This window comes from Halichoerus grypus, chromosome 12, assembly GCF_964656455.1.
Source record: "Halichoerus grypus chromosome 12, mHalGry1.hap1.1, whole genome shotgun sequence".
Classification (NCBI taxonomy): Eukaryota; Metazoa; Chordata; class Mammalia; order Carnivora; family Phocidae; genus Halichoerus; species Halichoerus grypus.
In genome coordinates this window covers 67,124,159-67,137,623 of record NC_135723.1, presented here as the reverse complement: position 1 = coordinate 67,137,623, position 13,465 = coordinate 67,124,159, and the positions used below count along the sequence as shown (strand labels likewise).

Below are 13,465 nucleotides of genomic sequence, written 5' to 3'. Positions count from 1 at the left end.
AGCACTCAGAGTTCACATCATGCAAGTCATGCCTGAGTATGGAGGCTGCCAGGGAAAACTCGGGACTTGAAGACAAAATTCACTTTCCTGACCAGCAACAGTATCCAAGTGACCTTAATCTTTGATTCTGTCATTAGCAGTGTAAAGGAAAAATGATCTAAACCTAGCCTGGAACAGAGCTTTTTGTGTAATCCACTTCAGTCTGTTCTTCTGGGAAGCAATTAGTATTCTTGATAAAAGGCTTTCAATTTTTTCTAATAAGCCTTAATGGTATTAAGACCTGGTGTAGAAAACTAGCTACCTATACATCATTTGGCTAATGATTTTTACTCAACATTCTTTTTATGTAGTCTAATAAAAATTATCTAACCATTTTTTTTTTCTGTAAATGTCTGCCAAGAGCAACATCTTAGTATTGGCCTGTTTCAGATCTTTTTCTGTGAAAATAATTTGGCATTAAACTTTCAAGTTCTTCTAATTAAATTTTCTGAAAAATTTAATAGTAGAATGAAGATTATTATACCTACCTCCTGCTTATAAGCCATTAAAACTTTGACAAATATAGGTTCTCATAATGACATGAACTTTTCATTTGTTTTACATGGATAAATTGTGTCTTTCCAAGTGTGTTAATGTCTCCTAGACAGAAGAGGTCATAAAAGTCTTTGAGTATTTCTACATGTCTCTCTGCCTATAATATCATAAAGAGTGAAGTAGGTATAATAATGCCTATTTTACTATTAAAAATTTTCCTGAAAACAATTAAGAGAATCTAAAAAGTTTTCTGTCATATTTATTTCATGAGAAGAGATCTAAAACAGGCCAATTTAACAATTTTGCTCTCAGTAGAGATGTTTTTAGGATATATTGTATATAAAATGGTGTATGGAGAGAGAGACTGTGGGGGCGGATTGATGAATGAGAAATTTTCTTTCCTCAATCTGCCAAATTTTTTTAATACTTGCATATCTTGTCCAAATCCCATTTAAAGCTTCTCTAAGTTAGGCCCCTGCATAGAATAAAGTCTGTGCTAGTTAACGGTCACTGCTTTGCAAAGAGATTACAACCTAGGGAAGAGATAAGACCTGCATTAAAATAATCTTAGGCAGTGTGTGATAAATTACATGAGTGCCATTGTACAGATGTGAAATAATCATAAATACATATATTTGGCTCTGCCCCCCACCCCCCGGTCCCTTACACAGGACTCCCTAACCCCTTGTAAATCCCTAAGTGATAAGAGGACTAGGAGCGTCTTTTGTTTCATGGTGGTGATTCTGGGTGGGCTCCCAGATAGCCTCTGGATGGGCGCTGGTAACTAGAAAGACCAAATCCCAGTTAGAAGCTAGGGATTTTCAGCCCCATTCCCATTCTCCAGAGAGGGGAGAGGGGCTGGAAATGGAGCTAATAATTGATCATGCCAAATGAGAAAGTCTCCATAATATCCCAAGAGTAGGGGAATAGGGGCTTTGGAGAGCTTTCAGGTTGGTAAACATATCCACACTGGGAGAGGGCGGGATGTGTACCCTAACTCAACAGGGACGAGAGCTCCAGCGCTCAGGGCCCCCACTCAGACTTTGACTTATGTATCTCTTCATCTGGCTGTTCATTTGTTCCTTTATCATATCCTTTCATGAACTGGTAAACCTTAAGGTGTTTCTCTGAGTTCTTGAGATGCTCTAGCAAACTTGGAGGCTCTTGTTTCTATCTGCAACAATGTAGTTTTTTCAGTTGTCATCAAGCCTTACATATAGTTCACAGGCTAGCAAACTACAGCCTGTGGGCCAGGCACTTGTTTTGGTAAATAAAGTTTTTAACTGATCACAGATATTCATTTATGTACTATCTGTGGCTGCTTTTGCATGACACCTATAGAGTTGAGTAGTTGTGACAGAGATTGTATGGCCTCTGAAGCCTAAGATATTTATTATCTAGTCCTTCAAGAAAAAGTTTGCCAAAAAAATTTGTTACAGATTCAAGTTAGTTGTGTTTGAGAAGGAACCAGAGGCGTCTGGAGTGAAGCCAACCAGAAAGGTTCAGAGCTGATGTGCAGATAGATCCCAGGGCAGCAATCAGATGAGAAACACCCACTGCCTTGGGCTTATAAAACATGAAAGCATGGCCCCAAGTGTCTCAGAAATCCTTTGAGAGGGGACTGAGCATCCTGTCATAACTTAAGCAAGACCTGGGACCTTAAACATAATTGGGTTATGTATTTGAGATCCCATTTATGAAGGTTTTGGGTTTTGGACTATATGTGGGGCTAATCTCAATCCCTAAGGAGATCCAGGAATATGACTTTAGCAAAACCTTTAAACAGTTGAACAAATGGTACTATTTAATGCAGAGTGACACTGCACAGGCATGCTCTATAATTACAACCCAAAGTGAATAGTATGTTGTTATTTCCCTAACAGGTTTTAAAGGGGGAGAGGACATGAAGGCAGGGACGGAGGTGGGATGCACTTTTTTGAACAAGGACATTTCAGGCATAACTCCAGATATATACAGGACTGTGCAGGCTTTTCATTAACACTTCTTAAATTGTTTAAGTCTTAAGATTTAAATTTCCCTAGAGAAGTGAATGAATCACAAACCAGCTATTGTAGCCTGAATTTCTCTTTCAGAAAATGAAATTATTCCTGGATAGAGAAGAGAGGTACATTTGGATCGCAAGTCATTCTCTACCCATGTAGCTGTGGGCAATCACCAGTGAATGATGCTCAGACTTTGGCATCATCAATTGGCCAGGCAATGGAAATCAGGCTGAACTTCTTTATTAGGGAGCATAGTGATACCATAAATTCTATTAGATCTGACTTTTGGATTGCCCAAGAAAGCCTGTCTTTTTTGTGTAATGCTCCAGCTGGTACAACCTTTTACCTGGTCTCAGCAGGAAGCGCTCAGATGCTGAGCATGCAGCTTTTCCTTAAATAAAACATGACTCTCCCGTCACCCCATCCCATAGACTAGGTTACTGGAACATCTGTAACATGTGAATTAAATTCAACAATCTTTTTAAAAAAGATGACTTAATCCCTAGGAACTGCAATCTTTAGTTGACCAAGTATTTTGAAATCACAGTTATGTCCAAAGTCGAAAAGAGAAGCAATTTTTGGCGCTGGCAACTGTTCTTAGAGCATTTTGGGTTCTAAGCCTTCAGTATCAATGGCATATACTCTGCATGATGGTGTCTTCATCTTTTCATTCATTCATTCACTCATTAATTCATTCATATATCCATTCCAGAGATGTTAAGCACTTAGTATGTGACAAATATTGTCTCCAAATACAAAGATGAAAAAATCATAGTTCCTGCTCTTAAGGAAATCATATTTTTAGGAAAGAGATTCTGCTTGGGTTAAGTTTGATTATGATCGTCATGACTAATACCATTGTCATCAAAAACAAGATGAGACAATAAGAATATTTGATTAATATTTTGACATAATTCATACTAGATTTGAAGACACTTTGCAAAGTAATATCTTAGAAATACCTGACTACAGAATTTTTCTCAAAGTTATTACTGTGAAGGCTATCACCAATTTGTGAGTATTACGATCTTCTTTAATATATTTTTGACATGTTATTTTGGTCAAAATGTATTAACATCTATTATAGTGTTAGCACAGTGGCTTAGACATAGTAGACACCCAATAAACATTTCACTGAATTTTAGATAGGGGAAGCATCTTTAGGAATCAACTAGTCCTGTGGTCCTTGACCTTAATTGGGTTTTGGACCCTTTAAAATCTGATGAAATATGTGGACCTTTTTTTCCCATTAAAAAATAACATATTTAGGGGCACCTGGGTGGCTCAGTCATTAAGCGTCTGCCTTCGACTCAGGTCATGGTCCCAGGGTCCTGGGATCGAGCCCCGCATCGGGCTCCCTGCTCTGCGGGAAGCCTGCTTCTCCCTCTCCCACTCCCCTTGCTTGTGTTCCCTCTCTCGCTGTGTCTCTCTCTGTCAAATAAATAAATAAAATCTTTAAAAAAAAAATAACATATTTACATACACTCAGATTTTCGTATACAATTTTAGGGGATTGGTGGATCACCCTATGTATCATCCATGAACTACTACATCTTCCATTTTATAATTGATGAAAATCATTGCCTAGAACAGGGGCTGGAAAATTATGGTCCCAAGGCCAAATATAGCTCATCTCCCATTTTTGTTCTGCCTGTGAGCTAAGAATGGCTTTTACATTTTTAAATGGTTTCATATTACCTTCATATTATCTTCAATTTTCCTTGTTGGCCTGCGAGACTTAAACTATTTACTATATAGTCCTTTATAGAAAAAATTTGCCAACCCCTGGCCTAGAATGGTTAGAAAATATTTTTTAAATCTCTCATCCAATTACTAGAAAATAGAAGACTAGGATTCAGACCATCTGATTCCTCACCTATTGGTCTTCTCATTACTCCTGTTGATCAATTAAAATATTGACTAATTGATTCATTTAAGCCCAATAAAAAAGAAAACAAGGAGTTGTAATTCTGGTCCTTAATAAATTCCTTAGATAAATAATTATGCAGTTATGTAGGAAGTTGAAATCCAGGAATTAAGTGACCCATCCAAAATTATATTATAAATTTATTAAAGAAGCAATGTTAAACTCTCAAACCCAAGTTGTACATTACTGATTTACTTTTTTTAAGCTTATATTATATTCTATTTCACATATTTGAAGTGTAATACTTCTTGTAAAGAGGAAATAAAGGTATAAAAGAAGCTTAATGTAAAATTATTTGAACAGTTGTTGTTCTTAACTTTTAATTGTGTGATTTTAAAGTAAATATTTTTAGATTCCTCCTGTCATGTAGTACTGCAAAAATAGAATGAAAAGAATTACAATAACTGTTATTACACGTTATTTTGAATGTACTTTTTTAAAAATTTTATTATGTTATGTTAGTCACCATACAATACATCATTAGTTTTTGATGTAGTGTTCCACGATCCATTGTTTTCGTGTAACACCCAGTGCTCCACGCAGTATGTGCCCTCCTTAATACCCATCACTGGGCTAACACAACCCCCCCACCCCCCACCCCTCTAAAACCCTGTTTGTTTCTCAGAGTCCATAGTCTCTCATGGTTCATCTCTCCCTCCGATTCCCCCCCTTCATTTTTCCCTTCTTTCTCCTAATGTCCTCCATGCTATTCCTTATGTACTTCTTTTAGAAATTTCAAAGTACCTGATTACTATTGATTGTTTTCTTCTATGGATTAGGGCTGCCAGAATAGTTTTAAATCATATGTGAGAATATTACCAGTGATAGAGTTTAAAGATTTTCATAATGAAAAAAATACTTAAAATAGAAACATTTCAATAATGTGTAAATGCAATATCAGATGCCCTGAAGACCTCTATGATGGTTTTAGCCAGACTCCCTTTTTCCTTTGTCAGATTCTGAAACCACTTTTGTTCATATTTAACTACTTAGAAAAACTAGGTGTCACCTTCAGAGCAGTGTGTACTACACAGCTAGACAGTTCTTTCTATAAAGGAGGAATTGTGGTCAGAGTAAATAAGCTTGCTTTTTACAGCAAGACTGAAAATTCTGAATTAGAGCCTCATTAGCAAGTTTAGCATGCTCTCTTTATGCATAACCTTCATTCCTGAGCCCCCCACCCCAGGTCTTTTGCACTTACCTGAAAAAGCTAGACTTCTCAAGGACGTGCAGAGATGGGCCACCTGTCTGAATTCCATATAGGATTCTTTTCTAATAGTAAGCCTGCTTGGGCACTCCCATGGTCTGCGTGCACTTAAAAGGCCTGGCCAGTTCACTAAAGCAAAAGGAAACCAAAGTGTTCTAAGTTCCGCAGAGTGTCAACAGCAACCACAAAACCTCAAAACTATTTCAAACACACTAGCACTGAAAAACCAACCTCTTAAAATGAAAAGTCCAGGTTGCAAAATGACAGCAAGACCAATTGTCAAGAAATACTAAGGTTTTATGACTACTGGAAGAATCCATTTTTTAAAAAATTCATTCAAACTGAATTTTGTAGATAATAGGGGAAAAAGTGATATTATCAAAAACAAAAAGGAGAGATAAACTGTGTTGTGTTTGGGATGAAAGATAATACAGATATAATATTTCCTTCAGAAAATTATTTATAGAGTTGTTCTGTAACTCTTGGGGGCCTAGAACTACTATTCTTATAATGTATTTTGGTGATTAGCTATGTCATTGATATATAATATTGACTTTGAGATTAGTATGTTTGTCCACAGCCTCACTTTTTAGACTCTTAACATTATCTCCAAAAGAAGATATGCACACAGTCACAGAGATAAATGGGAAGTCTTGAAAGAAAAATAAGTTCCTTGGGGCCCCTGTGTGGCCATCATTTGAGATCCGACTCTTGATTTTGGCTCAGGTCATGATCTCAGGGTCATGGGATCCCGTCCTGTGTCAGGGTCCGGGTTCAGCAAGGAGTTGGCTTGAGATTCTCTCTCTCTCCCATGGTGCTGCCCCCCACTTGCTCTCTCTCTTTAAAATAAATAAATAAATCTTAAAAAGAAAAAAAGAAAAATAATTTCCTCAGACTGCTCTAATTTGCCTATTGTATTTATATAACACTATAGTATTCTATAAATATTATAATTATTTTGCAAATCACATGGTAATGTATAGAAATCTGTGGGTTAAAAATGCTAATTTATTAAATATCATCATTTTAAATATACTCCAATTTTTAGCTCTAATTTGACATTTCTGCATTAAAAAAACTATGCAAGCATCAAACACACCGTCCCTGGGTTCTCTCTACTTTAAAGGCCCTAATTAGAATTATAATTTTGGTAATTTGTGATGATTTCTGGTCTCCTGTACAATGCTGAAGAATATTCTAGGCAAACATTTTGCAATTCCTGTTTCCCAGTCTTCACATTTCTCATTTTGAGCATAATGTTATTAGTGCACCTGACTTCTGTTTTTTTAGTTTCAAGGGAAGGCCTCTTTGTCTGGAAAGGCTTCAGTTTCAGCAGGTGTGCATTCTTTGTGTTATAGGAGTAGAAATGTTATATATTTCAAAATAACTCATGCTGGGGGAATTTTAGTTTTTAGTAATGGTAGAGAAGACTGTTCCAGACAAACCCACCTGAGAACAATGGAAACAAATTGGAAAGAATTTAAAATCTATTGGTTTGAAGGCTATATCATCGTAACAGCCTCCCTCCTACCCCAAGCAAAAGTCACCTCTGGAGAATGATAACACTATCTAGATCAGTAAATTAGCTCTCAAAATTTTGATACATAACATTCAAGTTTCAGTAAATATATATATTTTTATTTTGAAGATATAATTGGCTTTATTAAGTGACCCATGAATCAGACAGCATCCCACCTAACAAGTAGAGAGGAGTTCCTCAAATTTCAATAATATTAACAGGATGTCAGTATATAAGACCTAGGGGTGCTGGATGGCTCAGTCGGTTAAGCGACTGCCTTCAGTTCAGGTCATGATCCCAGGGTCCTGGGATCGAGTGTCACATCAGGCTCTCTGCTCAGCGGGGAGCCTGCTTCTCCTTCTGCCTGCTGCTCCCCCCTGCTTGTGCTCGCTCTCTCTCACTCTCTCTGACAAATAAATAAATAAAATCTTAAAAAAAAAAGAAGATAAGACCTAATAACCAAGATCATGAAAATAAACACAAAATACAAACAAATGCATAAGGAGATCCAAATTGAGGGACTTTAAAATAACTGTGATTAATAGTTTGAAGAAATAAGGTGAAATACAGAGAATTTTGTATTTTATTCTGGAATCTAAAATTCAAATGGAAATTCTGAACCAGAAAAATAAAATAATTAAATTAAATTATTGATGGTGGCTAATAGACAATGAGACATGGAAGATGGAACTAGAATAAGTCAGAAGAAAATATAAGATTGAAGAATAGAGGAGAGAAGAAAGGGTAAAAAATTACATGAAATCACGACACAGGGGAAAGTTCTAACATGTTCATAATTGGTGTCCTAGAAAGAGAGAAGAGAAAGAACTAGGCAGAAGTAATATTTATTTATTTATTTATTTACTTATTTATTTACTTATTTATTTTTCTATACATTACTCAGTGCTCATCATTGTAAGTGTACTCTTTAATCCCTATCACCTATTTTACCTATCCCCTCACCCACTTCCCCTCTGATAACCATCAGTTTGTTCTTTTTCTTTTTAATCTAAATTCAATTAATTAACATCTAATGTATTATTGCTTTCAGAGGTAGAATTCAGTGATTCATCAGTTATATAACACCCAGTGCTTGTTACATCACGTGCCCTCCTTAATGTCCGTCACCCAATTACCCCATCCCTCCACCCCTCTCCCCTCCAGCAACCTTCAGTTTGCTTCCCATGATTAAGAGTCTCTTATGGTTTGTCTCCCTCTCTGATTTTGTCTTCTTTTATTTTTCCCTCCCTTCCCCTATGATCCTCTGCTTTGTTTCTTAAATTCCACATATGAGTGAGGTCATATGATAATTGTCTTTCTCTGATTGACTTATTTTGAGAAGCAATAAAGAGGATATAACCCCCAATATAATAATATATAAATGGGTGAGGAGTCAAAAACAAAGTTTTTTAGACTAGATAAAAAAAAGTACATATGATTCAATGTTGATTAAGAGACACACCTAAAATACAACAACACAAAAACCCTGAAATAAATGAATGAAAAAAGAATCTGAGGCCAGCATAGCTATATTTTATATATTTATTAGATAAATTAGACTGTAAGGCAAAACACTTTATTGGCAATGAACAAAGGACATTTTATTATGATAAAAGAGTTAATCTTTCCAAAATATTAAAGTTGTAAATTTGTTGCACTTAATAATGAGTTTCCAACTATATAAAGCAAAATAATGATGCAACTAAAAGGAAAATGGACAAATCCCCATTATCATAGGGCAATTTTAACAGATGTCTCTTAGTAACTAATACCCCAACCAGACAAAAATTCAACATAGATATAGTAGATTTGAACAATGCAATCAATAAACCTGACCTAATTTACATACCTTATATTCAGCAAATGCAAAATTCACATCAAATGCCAAGCCAATTAACCAAATGATGAATTTAAAAGAAATCTTTAAAAATATCAAAAAAGTAAAACATTGTATAAATGTACATTTTCTGACAACAGTACAGTTAGGCTAGAAATCAATAATGAAACAAGGTAATAATAAAAACTTTATGTTTGAAAAACACTTAATATAATTCTAAATAATTCAAACATTAGGGGCGCCTGGGTGGCTCAGTCGGTTAAGCGTCTGCCTTCAGCTCAGGTCATGATCTCCAGGTCCTGGGTTGGAGCCCCAAGTAGGGAGACTCTGTTTCTCCCTCTCCCTCTGCCCCACCCCCACTCATGCTCTCTCTTTCTCTCTCAAATAAATAAATACAATCTTAAAATAATAATAATAATTCAAACACTAAAAAAATGAATACAAATAGAAATCAGGAAATATTTTTCTTTGAATTATAATGAAAATTCAACTTATCAAAACTTGCAGGACACAACTAAAGCCATACTTAAATGCTTTTATTAGGAGTAAAAAGCTGAAAATAACCTCCTCTCCTTCACTGCACCACTGAAGATCCTGGTGTCACCATGGGCTAACACCTCGCCAGGTGTTACCAGTATTGTAAGAACATGGGGTTCTTGCAGAAGTCTCGCTTCTGCAGAAGTGTCCCTGATGCCAAGATCTGCATCTTTGACCTGGGACAGAAGAAAGCAAAAGTAGATGAGTTCTCACTGTGTGGCTCCATGGTGTCCGATGAATATGAGCATCTCTCCTATGAAGCCCTGGAGGCTGCACATACTTGTGCCAAAATGTACATGGTGAAAAGCTGTGGCAAAGATGGTTTTCCCATCAGAGTGCAGCTCCACCCCTTCCACGGCATCCTTATCCACAAGATGTTGTCCTGTGCTGGAGCTCACGGGCTCTCAACAGGCATGCGGGATGTCTTTGGGAAGCCCCAGGGCACATTGGCCAGGGTCCACATTGGCCAAGTCATCATGTCCATCTGTACCAAGGTGCAAAACAAGGAGCATGTGATTGAGGCTCTATATAGGGCCAAGTTCAAGTTCCTTGCCTGCCAGAAGATCCACATTTCCAAGAAGCGGGGTTTTACTAAGTTTAATGCAGACAAATTTGAAGACATGGTGGCTGAAAAGTGCCTCATCCCAGATGGCTGTGGGTCAAACACATCCCTAATTGTGGCCCCATGGACAAATGGCAGGCTCTGCCCTCATGAGAACCTCAGCACTGCCCCCTCCTTATTCATGCCCACCAACAAATCCTACTCTTGTCGGAAAAAAAACAAACAAAAAAACCCTGAAAACAAATCATCCAAGTATCCATTTCCACGAGTTAAAAAAGTTAAGCAGAGGGAGAACAAAAAGAAACAAATAAAAATAAAAACAGATCTCAATAAAACATAGAACAAACATTTGCTAGAGAAAATAAATCTAAAAGGGGATTTTAAAAGACTAATAAATTTCATAAATCCTTGGGAAGACAGATCAAGAAAAAAAGAAAATGCAGAAAATACCAATATCAAGAATGATTTTTATAAAAAATGGGCTTAACTATCGATCCCATAGTTAAGAAAATGAAAACAAAAGGATATAACAGTTTTGGGGTGATAATTTCAATGACATGGTGAAATGACTTAAAAAGCCATAATTTACCAAAATGCCAAAAGAAGAAATATAAAATGCAAATAGTTTATTCACTATCTAGTAAATAAACTGAATCTGTAACTAAAATCCTTTGAGAGAAATTTCCATGTCTGTCTATTTTATTACTCAATTCCTCCAAACGTTTAGAAATAAAATCAACCTGACATATACTATTCCAGAGCTTGGAAAAAGAGGAAAAATTTTCCAAGTTATTTTTTGAGGTCATCATAACTTTGATAGCAAATACTGGTAAGAACATTACAAAAAGGACCCAAGAGAGGCCAACTCTCATTTATATAGACACAAAACTTCTACACAAAATATTAGCGAAGAAAATCCAGTGATAAAAAAAAATGATAATAGGGCTCCCTGGGTGGTTCAGTCAGTTAAGCATCTGACTCTTGATTTCAGCTCACCTCATGATCTCAGGGTAGTGGCATGGAGCCCCCCCTCAGACTCTGCTTAGGGGGGAGTCCCCTTGACATTCTTTCTCTCCCTCTCTGTCTGCCCCTCCCCCCACTCATGCTCTCTTTCTCTCTCTCTCTCAAATAAATAAATAAAGTCTTTTTAAAAAGTGATAATATATTATGGCCAGGTGAGAATTATTCCAGGAAGGCAAGATTGTGTAACATGTGAAAATCAAATGCAATTCATAAACACAAACAGAATAAAGGAGAAAAATCATATGATCATCTCAAATAGAGACCAAAAAAAAAAATCTCTCAATAAGATTCAACATCAATTCATGCTTTTATTTATTTATTTATTTATTTTTTATTTTTATTTTTATTTTTTTTTAAAGAGAGAGCGCACACCCTCGAGCAGGTGGGGAAGGAGCTGAGGGAGGGAGAATTTTTTTTAAGCTTAAAAAAATTTTTTTTTATTATGTTATGTTAGTCACCATACAGTACATCATTAGCTTTTGATGTAGTGTTCCATGATTCATTGTTTGCGTATGACACCCAGTGCTCCATGCAATATGTGCCCTCCTTAATACCCATCACCGGGCTAACCCATCCCCCCACCCCCTCCTCTCTGAAACCTTCAGTTTGTTTCCTGGAGTCCATAGTCTCTCATGGTTCATCTCCCCCTCTGATTCCCCCCCTTCATTTTTCCCTTCCTTCTTCTAATGTCCTCCATGCTATTCCTTATGTTCAACATATAAGTGAAACCATATGATAATTGTCTTTCTCTGTTTGACTTATTTCACTTAGCATAATCTCCTCCAATTCCATCCATGTCAATGCAAGTGGTGGGTATTCATCCTTTCTGATGGCTGAATAATATTCCATTGTATATATGGACCACATCTTCTTTATCCATTCGTCTGTTGAAGGGCATCTCAGCTCTTTCCACAGTTTGGCTATTGTAGACATTGCTGCTATGAACATTGGGATGCATATGGCTCTTCTTTTCACTACATCTCTATATCTGGGGTAAATACTCAGTAGTGCAATTGCTGGGTCATAGGGTAGCTCTATTTTTAACTTTTTGAGGAACCTCCACACTGTTTTCCAAAGTGGCTGTACCAACTTGCATTCCCACCAACAGTGTAAGAGGGTTCCCCTTTCTCCACATTCTCTCCAACATTCGTTTTTTCTTGCCTTGTCAATTTTTGCCATTCTAACTGGTATAAAGTGGTATCTCAATGTGTTTTTGATTTGAATTTCCCTGGTGGCTAATGATGTTGAACATTTTTTCATGTGTCTGTTAGCCATTCGTATGTCTTCTTTGGAGAAGTGTCTGTTCCATGTCTTCTACCCATTTTTTGACTTGATTATTTGTTTTTTGGGTTTTGAGTTTGAGAAGTTCTTTATAGATCTTGGAAATCAGCACTTTGTCTGTAGTGTCATTTGCAAATATCTTCTTCCATTCTGTGGGTTGCCTCTTAGTTTTGTTGACTGTTTCCTTTGCTGTGCAGAAGCTTTTTATCTTGATGAAGTCCCAAAATTTCATTTTCACTTTTGTTTCTGAGAGATAGAGAATCTTAAGCAGACTCCATGCCTAGCCCAATGAGGGGCTCCATCTCACTACCTTGAAATCATGACCTGAGCCGAAATCAAGAGTTGGTCGCTTAACCGACTAAGTCACCCAGGCGCCCCCATCCATGACTTTAAAAAAGAAAGCTGACAAACAAAGAATAGAAGGATATTTACAAAATTGTACAGCAAACGTCATGTTTCATTTGGGAATATTGAAGGCTGTCCTTTCGATATCAGGTGTAAGTAAAGGATGCCTTCTGTCACTACTTCAGTTCAACATGGTATTCTAATCTAGCATCTATCCTAACCCAGTGTGATGAGGCAAGACAATCAATAAAAGGTATAAATATTGTAGGGGTAGCTGGCTGGCTCAGTGGGTAGGTAGAGCATGTGACTCTTGATCTTGAGGTTGTAAGTTCAAATCCCATGTTGGGTGTAGAGACTACTTACAAAAATAAAATCCTCAAAAAGGTATAAGTATTAGAAAGAAAGAAAGAAAGAGAGAGAGAGAGAAAGAAAGAAAGAAAGAAAACTGTCTCTATTTGCAAGTGACATGATTTTATACATAAAAATTCCAAAGAATACAGACATACTAATATAATAAATTTATTAATTTAGCAAAGCAAATAGTTCCATGTTAATTTGCAAAAATCAATTGCATATCACACTTGCAACACACAAGCAGAGAATACAATTTTTAAAATACCATTTAAATTAGCATCAAAGAACATTAAAATGATCTTTCAGAAGATCAGCAAATCTTATATGAAGGACACT

At 36.5% G+C, this 13,465-nt stretch overlaps 1 protein-coding gene, 1 long non-coding RNA gene and 1 pseudogene across 3 annotated transcripts in view; 2 read left to right on the top strand and 1 right to left on the bottom strand.

Annotated features, from left to right (window-relative positions):
• Positions 1 to 5,790, bottom strand: part of GPR141 (G protein-coupled receptor 141) — a 32,828-nt gene extending 27,038 nt beyond the window's left edge. Inside the window, exon 1 of the mRNA XM_036067370.2 lies at positions 5,666 to 5,790. The gene's annotated coding sequence lies outside the window, so the exon portion shown is untranslated. The remainder of the gene's footprint in view (positions 1 to 5,665) is intronic.
• LOC144379587 (uncharacterized) overlaps positions 1 to 13,465 on the top strand; it is a 76,331-nt gene that overhangs the window by 15,297 nt on the left and 47,569 nt on the right. The gene's annotated exons all lie outside the window — the stretch shown is intronic.
• On the top strand, positions 9,633 to 10,539 carry LOC118519747 (large ribosomal subunit protein uL16-like; annotated as a pseudogene).